The following is a 10,520-nucleotide window of genomic DNA, read 5'->3' as shown; positions in this document are numbered from 1 at the left end:
TCCATTAAAGGTATCAGAAAACTAAATATAGTTAACTACCTTGAAACTTTCGAAAGGCGTTGCTTCACTCTCGCTTACGCTAGTATTCCAACATCTTGCGTACGAAATCATTAAAAAGAACATGCAACACCACTTTGCCGGTCTCCGCAAACACTGTGCATAGCTAACGTGTAGTGCGTGCTTTAGCCATCGTAACAATGTTTGCCTATACGTCAAATTTTATTTGAAGAATTAGCATATTGCTTGTTTCTCCCATCCTGCTTCACTTTGCATGGCTTATCGTGCGCTTTCGGTTGTAACACTTGAGCACCAGGAGATCGATTTGGGAAGAGAGGGAGAAGCGCTTTAATGAAAAAGCAGAGAATTTAGCCGATGTTCTAAAATCGCTGGCCTGCTACTCACCATGCGGAAGAGAATTTGGGAGGTAAAGACGGAAGGATTCTTAATAAGCGCCCGTTCTGTACATATGGGCTAAAGTAGAAAGCACTGATATGTTTCATTCCTGAATATTACGATGAGAGCTACCTGTTCAATATTCTGTTCTTGATGGGGGAGTCAAGTGCAATTCGAGCTCGATTCCTCGATGGAAAAGTGGCGTATCTGGTATTAGCATGTCGCACTGTCTCTCCTTTGTTCATATTGTGACTAACAGAAGATGTAGCTATTCCTGTTCCGTACTATTATAAGCAGCGGAAGTCCCTCTGTACAGAGCTACAATTGTGGTCGTTTTTAACACGACAGCGTAGCCATCCTCGTCTTTGCCGGCGTCGCCAGAGTGTAAGGCTTCCGCGGCTCCGTCGCGTCTTTAGTGCTTGCAAAATCCCAAGAGCACCATTGGTGGAAGCCTTCCGCAGTTTGAGAGAACAGAAGCTTTAAACTTCTCGTTGAGGCCGCCAGGGGAGCTCTGAGTGAGTGTGACCTCATCGTTCGTACTTGTGGAAAAAGAGTCGGGAGTTTTCATTGTGCAGTGAGTCCTGGAGAGTGCGAAATGATGTTTTCATGCGGATGGTGTAAAGAGCGTGCACTATCACGTTTCTCTTTTAAGGTGGAGCTTAAGCTTCGCCCTTGTTTTTTGTTCTTACCTTGCGCTATTAGCCTGAGCGCTTTACTACCTTTGTGCAGTAATCAAAGCTTATCTTTTATTTTCAGCTTGTCATAAATCAGAAAACCTTAAAAATTGCTCTTTCCGGCCGACTACTTTTCCTTCACTGCGTACGCATTTAAACTCTTTCGGACGCACTATCTATAGTGACGGCTAACGAGGATCCTTTCAGCTTTTCTCTGTGGTAATAGTATCGCGTGATAACTGGTTTAATTGCATTTTTATTGACCTTTTCTGGGCGATATATTCTGCCCATCGTCTTCATGTATACGCCCAGTTTTTTCCTGATATATCTGCTCAGTACCTATTCTTTTCAAATCCATTCTGACTTGGTGGCACTTTACGCAACACTAAAATGAATATGCTTGTTGCGTGCGCAGCTGCTCTCAAGTTACATTTCCTTCTCTGCTTATATCTGCATAGTGGCATCAAAAGAGTGTACTCTCGAGTTTACTTCTTTAGATATACCGAGTGCACTACTTAGCTTGTGTTTCATATAAGCTAGTTTGAAATCTTGGCACTGATAGCACAACAAATGCCTGTCCGATTTCAGTGTCAGCCTGATTAGCCGGTTTTGCGAAATACTCTCTCTTCTTCTATACTTTGTCTCCCTCCCCCGTTCCCAAAACTTCGTGCCAGTTTCGCATGGGTGACTATGTGGGACCAAAGCGAATATGATGCCACGTGAAATACTCTTTTAAAAAATATCTAACAAAGGGAGCAGATCGAGCTGTAACGTGCACAGCAAGAAGTAAAATCAGCGTACAGTCACACAGATGGGTATCATGTGGTAGCGATTGATGTGACTGAGAATGAAATGGACGAGGTATTGGCAAAATAGATGGCAAAATATTGGCAAGTGTGGGCCTTAGTGAGATATTGTGATTTAATAAAACTCTCATTGCTGAAATCAAGTCATAAAACAAATGCGTAAAAATTAGGGATTGAGCGACGAAAAACAAATTTTCTAGTAACATGAAACACGACCGAATTTGACGGAGGAGAGAGAGGGGGGGGGGTTCTAGGTATATTTCAAAGGCTGTTGTGGTCGTTGCTTGACGCAAAAAAGTTTCAGAACTCCTATTATAAATGTTCCTGGCACTTTTTTCGTCTCTAATGGAGGCCCTTCAATTGTTCTTATATGAACTAGTGTTGCGTTCCCCACTGATGCATGCGCGGAGCTGTGTGGCCTCGTATAATTCAAGCTAGCCTCCACATTTGTGGCTATGCACATTTATCGCATTCACAGATGTGCAACATCCTGCACACAGAATTTCATTCTGCGAACTTTTGCTCGGCTGCACGACGTCTTATCGACAGGCTCTCACTGCTGCTGGTTTGGACAAACTGATATTTCCCGCTAGGAGTGGCTAGTTATAAATCACTTCTACTTGTTGCTGTCTTGGAGTAGACTAAACATGGCATATAGCAATGACAATAAGAATTAAAAGGGGTAAAAAGAATCGCGACAGGAACAGGGCGTCAATACAATAGACTGGGTCCCAAAGGTACAACCGAAATTTTTGGTCGTCTTATCGTTACGACTTATATTTCTGTAGTAGTGTGAAGTTGTCAGCTGGGGCGACAGAACTGGGTCTGTCGTTACGACAGGAAACTGCTCAATACTACAGCAAATCCTGTTGTTACTGCTAGAATTTTTGTTGTCGTGTACCAGAATGCTGCAGCAATAATTGTTGTGACAACAATATATTTTATGTTTTCCGAAGGGTAAAGGATGTGGGCAGGATGAGCTGTAATAAAAGCGAGTGGTGTTTATTGAAAAAAACATGGTACAGCAACGTGGACTACTCGTCCTGCCCACCTCTCTTCCCACGTCCTGTTCTTGTTGCGGTTCTTTTTACCCCCTTTAAAATGCCTGTCTAACTGTCCCATAACACCGCAATGCTGAAAAATGAAGGTTAGTTCAGTTGTTTGTGTCGATTCTGTATAAATTGTCTGGGTGATTGTAACTTGCACTGAAATCATTTTCTGCACACATGGCCCGATAACAGAGGATTGTGAGCGGTTGAGAAGGTATCGTTACTTTAAATACGAACAGTTTTCACACGAAGTAAAATTATCCTGGCTACTTTAAAATTGTGTCTAATTTCAAAGGAGCTCTGGCGGCGGTATTGAGTTACGGGGAAAAAGATTCAGGCAGGGCCTTCAACGACAAAGCGTGGGAGAATGAGAATTCACCCTGACCGCTTTTCAGGCTGGCGCAAAGCTATAAAAAGTAAATTAACGGCCGTCACCCTTCCGCGATGTCATAAACAGTACTCTGCAGCGGAAAGGTGGCCTGGATTTAAAAACTGTAGCTGTTTCATCCCTAGCCCTTCGGGCAATGTTGCCAGCCTGAGAGGTAACTTCGCCGTTACTCTGTCCCCTTGCAAGGAAGTACGGCACGGAACCTGTAACAACACCACTGTGATGACCCCCCATAATGCGCAGGTCCATACGGGACGGAGAGGCAAAGAGACACCGTATGGCTCAGTTTAAACAAACAGATATATTCAATAATTACACATGATTAAGATTATACATCAGAGGCTGGGGCGTCCGAGCTTACGTGCCGACGACTTCATGTGGACGATGGAGGGGCTCCGGAGTTGAGCTCGAACGGTTGCTGGCAGAAGATGCACGAAGTCGGGCTTCGGCGCTGAAGGCCCCCTTGGCGAACTATGTCGTCCTGAGCGTCGCTTCTTCGGTACTCCTTGTCGATTTTTATATCCTCTTATCCCCACACTCCCTAGGGTGAGGTCGCCCACGCCGGAGTGGGGGGGGGGGGGGCCTAGGGCTTTCACTTGGGGGCACAAACACACCACCGCACATATGGTCTCGCCCCCCTCACGTGTTGAGTCCGAGGGAAAGAAGGTTGTCGTCGAGGTAGCGCATAGCGTCGGCTGTGGTAAGGCGCGCTCTGGCCCGCTGTCGGTTCCCGCGGGTCACCGGCCTCCGTCCTCCATTAAATGACACTCGCCCCTCAAGGCCGGAAAGCGAGGTCACTAAAAGGCCGGGAAAGTGGTCCCTTGTCCTGGGATGTGCTCGGGAGGGTTGATTGATGATGCCCGCCGTCTTGCCACGGGGCCAGGCCCGCCGAAACGAGGCCCCCCTGGAACGGCCACGGCAATCGGGGAAGATAACGCCCGTCTCCCCGCGGCGGCGGCGGCGGCGGCGTTCGTCTCGTGCCGACACTATGGAAAGGGGGTCCGGTTGTGCTTAAACCCCTTCGTTCTGGTCGTCTCCATGCGGTCCACGGCGGCAGGCCCGAAAGCAATCCCACTCAAGTTGCTTGCAGCCATATACAGTAGAAACATGAAAGGGGGTCCGGTTGTGCTTTCGCCGCCACTGGGGGCTCCGCCTACGCCGCGCCGTCGAACGCGGACGCTCGTAGCACACACAAGGAACGTCACACTCGCTCACCCTCCAGAAGAATGTTCTCCGAACATTTGAGTCCATGCAGCTCCCCTTGTCTTTCTGAATCGCCTTGCACAGTGCGTCCGACAAAACACTTTTCGCTGCACTCAACACCACTGCACAACACCATATGCCTCCGCTGTCATAACTGGCGTCTCCAGCGGCAGCACTGATCTTTTACAAATAAACATGAAACTCAGCACCCAAGCCTCTCCTTTCTAGTCCAAACTGGACGAAATAAATTTACCACAGTTACAATGGAGCTCCCACTTCTAGCACGATCACGGCACAGACAAAAATATAGATAACGAAAGGAAGTAGGGCAAGTTCTGCCTGCGCTCCGCATGCTCTCCTGTGAAGGTGTTACTTAATGACAGAAAGGTTTAACTGCCAACTCCGATAACTTAACACATAAGCACATAGCAATGTTATGAGCTGCGGCATTACACAATTCTAACCAGTTCACAACTCCGCTCTGTTTACGCCATTAGTCCGACTTAGCTTTCCAATTTCGCAGCGGATATCGGCCTTCATGAGTCATACTAAGTAAGTCTGTGACCCTTTGTCTGCTTTGGGACTCGCGAGCGCTCGTGGCAGGAGCCTCTTCTGGCGTTATCTGCGCTGCAACCTCGCGCGCTTCTTCTTCTTCTAGCAATGCATGAAGTATATCCGGTGGCATTCCGGCCGTCACCTCTGGCGCCTGCCGAACAAATGCAGGAGAGGGCGTTTCTTGCGAACTATCTGCGCGCTCCGCTTCACTTCTGTCCCCATCAAAATCCGCGCTTTCCCTTTCCTCATTTCGTGAATACTGAACCGGTGCCGACTTGAGGCGATTTGCGTGTATCCTTATCAAGCGCCGGTTCACGTCTCGGACTCTGAAGTTTACCGGAGAAAGCTTCTCGACAACCTCGCACGGTCCTCTCCAGTTCGTCTGGAACTTACGAGCTAGCCCAATCGGCGCGTCTCTAGCCCTGCGATCGTGCACCTCCTTCCTGCGCGTCGCCGCTTTCTTTAAGGCCTCCTTTGCGACGTCCCTCGCCACTTGCAAGCGCGATTCTAGCTCAACCTTATAGTCGTCCAGTGAAGCGTATGGGACACGACGGGGGCCCTCTGGCACTTCACTAGGCTGGTCCGGGTCTCGGCCGTAGAGAAGAAAGAATGGCGATTCGCCCGTGCTCTCGTGTGCCGCGGAATTGTAGGCAAACATTGCATACGGCAGCCACAAGTCCCAGTCCTGCTGGTCGCGCGAAACAAAATGCGACAGGAACCCGGCCACGGTTTGGTTCAGTCGCTCCACCGCGCCGTTGCAAGCCGGATGGTACGGTGTTGTCTGCTTCTTAGCGATCTTAAGCAGCTCGCAAACTCTCCTCATTAGCTGCGACACGAAGTTTGTTCCCCGATCTGTCAAGAGTTGCCTCGGGGGTCCATGTCGGAGCACGATCTGTTCGACAAATGCTCTTCCAACCGTGTCTGCCTTCTGATCTGGGAGTGCTACCGCTTCCGCATATTTTGAAAGGTGATCGACAAATACTAAAATGTACCTGTTTCCGGAAGTGGTCGTGGGCAATGGGCCCATTATGTCCATACCTGTCCGCTCGAAGGGAGCCGAAACCTCAGGGAACGGCTGAATTGGAGCTGGTCTTCGTCCCTTGGGTGTTTTTCTTTCGAGACAGGAATGACACTTCGCACAGTAGTCTCTAACATCCTGTCGCATGCCACTCCAAAAGTACAAACGCTCCACACGCCTGCGTGTCTTCGCTACGCCAAAATGACCGGCGCATGGCGCATCGTGAAACGCGCGAAGAACCCTTTCTGTCCACGACCGAGGTATGACGACTCTCTCCCAAGCGGTTTTCTCTGGTCTCCTTTTCCTGGTTGGCCTCGTGCGCCGACACAGGGTGCCGTCTTTGCCAATGAAATAACCTAGCTGTTCGGGGTGAGACGGTGCGCCCTCTAAGCTTTCGATTATTCGCTTCAGGTCAGGATCTTTGCACTGCTCTGTGCGTAATTCGGCGGGGTCGACTACGGGGACAAACTCATCTATTGCTGCCACGGCAGCTGTGCGGCTGAGTGCATCAGCATTCAGATGTGTCTTTCCTGACTTGTGCTCAACTTCAAAGTAGTATTCCTGCAGGTGTAGATTCCATCTAGCGAGTCGCGAGTTAGGGTCCCTGACACTAATCACCCATTTCAGAGGATGGCAATCTGTGACTAGCTTGAATTTGCGGCCGTAAAGGTAGCATCTGAAGTGCTTTACTGCCCAGACAACGGCGAGGCACTCCCTTTCCGTAGCTCCGTACTTTTGCTCTGTGGGGCTCAGCTGTCGGCTAGCAAAAGCAACGGGATGTTCTTTGCCCTCGATAACTTGAGATAGCACGGCACCAACTGCGAACTTTGACGCATCTGTGGCCATAACGAAGGGCAAATTAAAATCCGGGTGGCGCAACAGCGGTGCACTCATTAGCTTCCTTTTCAGGGCCCCAAAAGCATCCTCCGTGTTTTCGTCCCAGCGAAAGGCGACATTTTTGGCTGTTAAGGCGCTGAGCGGCTTAGCGAGCTTGGCGAACTCCTCTATGTGCCTTCGGTAGTAACCGATCAGGCCGAGAAACTGCCGGACTTGGCGGACGCTAGTCGGGGATGGAAAATCCGAGACACACCTTAGTTTCTCAGGGTCCGGTCGCACGCCGTCAGCTGAAACAACGTGCCCGAGGTATTTCACCTCGTTTTTGAGGAATTGGCACTTAGAGCGCTTCAGCTTGAGACCCGCTCCTCTTAGTCGCACCAAAACCTGCTCAATATCGCGCAAATGGTTCTCAAAACTGTCACTGTATATGATTATGTCATCCATATACACGAAGCACAGCCTCCCCAGAAGACTTGCCAGGATAACATCAGCGGTTCTCTGCCAGACAGCAGGGCTGTTGGCCAGACCCATCGGCATTCTTTTCCATTCATAGTGCCCTGAGGACGTGTTGAATGCCGTTTTCTCGGCATCTGCCGGATCCATTGCTATCTGCCAGAATCCCGCCGCCATGTCCACTACCGTGAAGTACCTGGCAGAGCCCAGCTGAGAAAGCGTCTCCTGTATATTGGGGATGGGGTATGGGTCGATGCGAGTTACGGCATTTAGTTTGCGGTAGTCCACTACCAATCGATACGAGCCATCTGGCTTTTCTACCAATAGTGCTGGTGCTCCCCAGGGTGACTTTGAGTGTTCGACAATGCCGCGATCAATCAGGTCCTGCACCTGCCGCTCCATCTCCTCACATTGGGAGTAAGGAATCCTGTACGCGCGCTGGTAAACGGGCGATGAAGTGCCGGTTTCTATCCTGTGCTTTATAACGCCACAGCAGCCCAAATCCAGGTTGGACGCGGCGAATACCTCCGAGTAGTCGTTCAGCAAACCAGCAAGAGCCTCCCTCTCCCTGGATTTTACATGAGAGAGATCGAACGACAAATTTGGAGCAGCCGAAGGACTAGCATGCTCTACAGTTGCGAGTACCTTATCGGTGGGCTCATGTTTCTCTATCGCAGAGGTGAAGAAAGCCAATGTTTTGTTCTTGGGAAGGCTCAGTGGCTGCTGGCTACAGTTAACCACCCGTAGGGGCACTCTGTGGGCGTCATTAACTGTCACGATGCACGCGGCTGCCTTCAGGCCATTGCTGAGAGAGTCGACCGGCTCAAGCACTCCCACGGCGCCGCTCTCTACATCTGAAGGCACAAACGCGTACAAAATGTGCTCCGACCAAGGAAGGACGACCGCCTCATCGACCAGCCTGACGGCAACCCGCGAATATACCTTCTCCAATGATCCCACTGTTTGACAGGTGTCAATATCGGTAATGCGAATCTCTGCCCCTCTCCTGTTCAAAAACGGAACTTTTGAGCCGCCCGCATTAACCTCTTCCTCAGAGAATGAGACTACTACCTTCCCTTTTCTCAAAAAATGCTGCCCTAATATACCTGACACTCTGTTTGGCAGAGACACCGTGTCCGGGCATACGTAGCAGGGGTGCTCCAATGCAATTCCGCCGAGAGAGAAGTGTAACCGGTAGAGTCCACTTAGAGATGCTTCCAACACCTCGCGGTCCCCCTTCCTTCGAAGCGTGTTAAAAATGCTCTCCTCAAGCAATGTCACCTTTGACCCCGTATCTATCAACAATTCCATGCAACAACCATTTAACTTGCAACGCACAACAGGGCATGCCTCCTCGGCCACACAATTTACCACCACCTCATCATCCACTGCTCCCTCCCCATGCTCCTCAGGATGGGGAGGACTATCTAGTTTTTTGTCTCGGTATCTGGAGCCCCGCTGTAGGCTTGCTTAGGGCGTGTCTCGCCTGCTTCTCTTTGTCGCTCCACACGGCGCATGTTTTGGCAAAACCTGGCGATGTGTCCGCGACCCTGGCAAGCGAAGTATTCGATTTCTTCAAAATCTCGCATACAGCTTTGTGGCGGTCTCCGGTTTCCAGCGAATGGGCGCTGTTGAGCGCGCGCTTCCACCTGGCGTTCCACCTGCTGAGATAGCAACTGTTCTAAGCGATCTAACCGCTCTGTCAAGAGAGCAACCTCAGGGTTGAGCACCGCTCTCTCTAAGACGCGTACTCTCGCTGCGGCTGTCGTTAACGCCTCATTTCGTTCCTCATCCAATGCGGCCGCCACGGCTTGATCGAAATTGCTCGGCTTGCACGAGAGCACGAACCGGCGCACGGGGTCTTGCAGACCAGTCACGAACAAAGCGGTCATTTCCTCTTTAAGTATATCCTCCGCGTATTTCTTTCTTAGCTGGTCCCCTTTCTCCTCCCTGCTTAACGTATCGCGTGCTAGGCGCTGAAGCCGCGACGCAAACGTTCGCACGTTTTCCCCTATCATCTGTCCGGCGTCACGGAACCTCTGTACCCGCGCATGACGTGGTTCAGTGTCGAAATGCTCAAACGCGAGCTTCTTAAGTTCCGCAAATGATTTTGTGGATTTTACTTTTTCGTCTCGCCATGCAAAATCATGAGCAGCTCCTGCTACCTTACACCTCGCCGTTCCCAGCTTTTGAGCATCGGACCATCCCCCCATTTTCCCAATCTCTTCTAGCATGGAAAAGAAATCGCAGATTGCAACCCCTGTCTTATCTCCTGTAAACGTCGGAATGATGCTTCCTAATGCCAGCATGCTTGCTCCGAGCGACGGCTGTGGAGTGGGAGCTCCCTCAGATACAGACATTCTTTTTTTTTCCAAGCCCTCCGATGCCTCAAGCCTCTCAAATGGGGGTAAAAGTCCCACAATCAGTCCCGTGATTCCGTTTTGATTACAATTTTGAAGTCATGAATGTCGCAGCATACAGAGGACATTTGCTTTTGAGACCCCACTTCTGACACCAGTGTGATGACCCCCCATAATGCGCAGGTCCACACGGAACGGAGAGGCAAAGAGACACCGTATGGCTCAGTTTAAACAAACAGATATATACAATAATTACACATGATTAAGATTATACATCAGAGGATGCGGCGTCCGAGCTTACGTGCCGACGACTTCATGGGGACGATGGAGGGGCTCCGGAGTTGAGCTCGAACGGCTGCTGGCAGAAGCTGCACGCCGTCGGGCTTCGGCGCTGAAGGCCCCCTTGGCGAACGATGTCGTCCTGAGCGTCGCTTCTTCGGTACTCTTTGTCGATTTTTATATCCCCTTATCCCCACACTCCCTAGGGTGAGGACGCCCACGCCGGAGTGGGGGGGGGGCCTAGGGCTTTCACTTGGGCGCACAAACACACCACCGCACTTATGGTCTCGCCCCCCTCACGTGTTGAGTCCGAGGGAAAGAAGGTTGTCGTCGAGGTAGCGCATAGTGTCGGCTGTGGTAAGGCGCGCTCTGGCCCGCTGTCGGTTCCCGCGGGTCACCGGCCTCCGTTCTCCATCAAATGACACTCGCCCCTCAAGGCCGGAACGCGAGGTCACTAAAAGGCCGGGAAAGTGGTCCCTTGTCCTGGGATGTGCTCGGGAGGGTT

The sequence above is a fragment of the Amblyomma americanum genome, chromosome 11 (genome assembly GCF_052857255.1).
Source record: "Amblyomma americanum isolate KBUSLIRL-KWMA chromosome 11, ASM5285725v1, whole genome shotgun sequence".
Classification (NCBI taxonomy): Eukaryota; Metazoa; Arthropoda; class Arachnida; order Ixodida; family Ixodidae; genus Amblyomma; species Amblyomma americanum.
Note: the sequence above shows the minus strand (reverse complement) of the source record.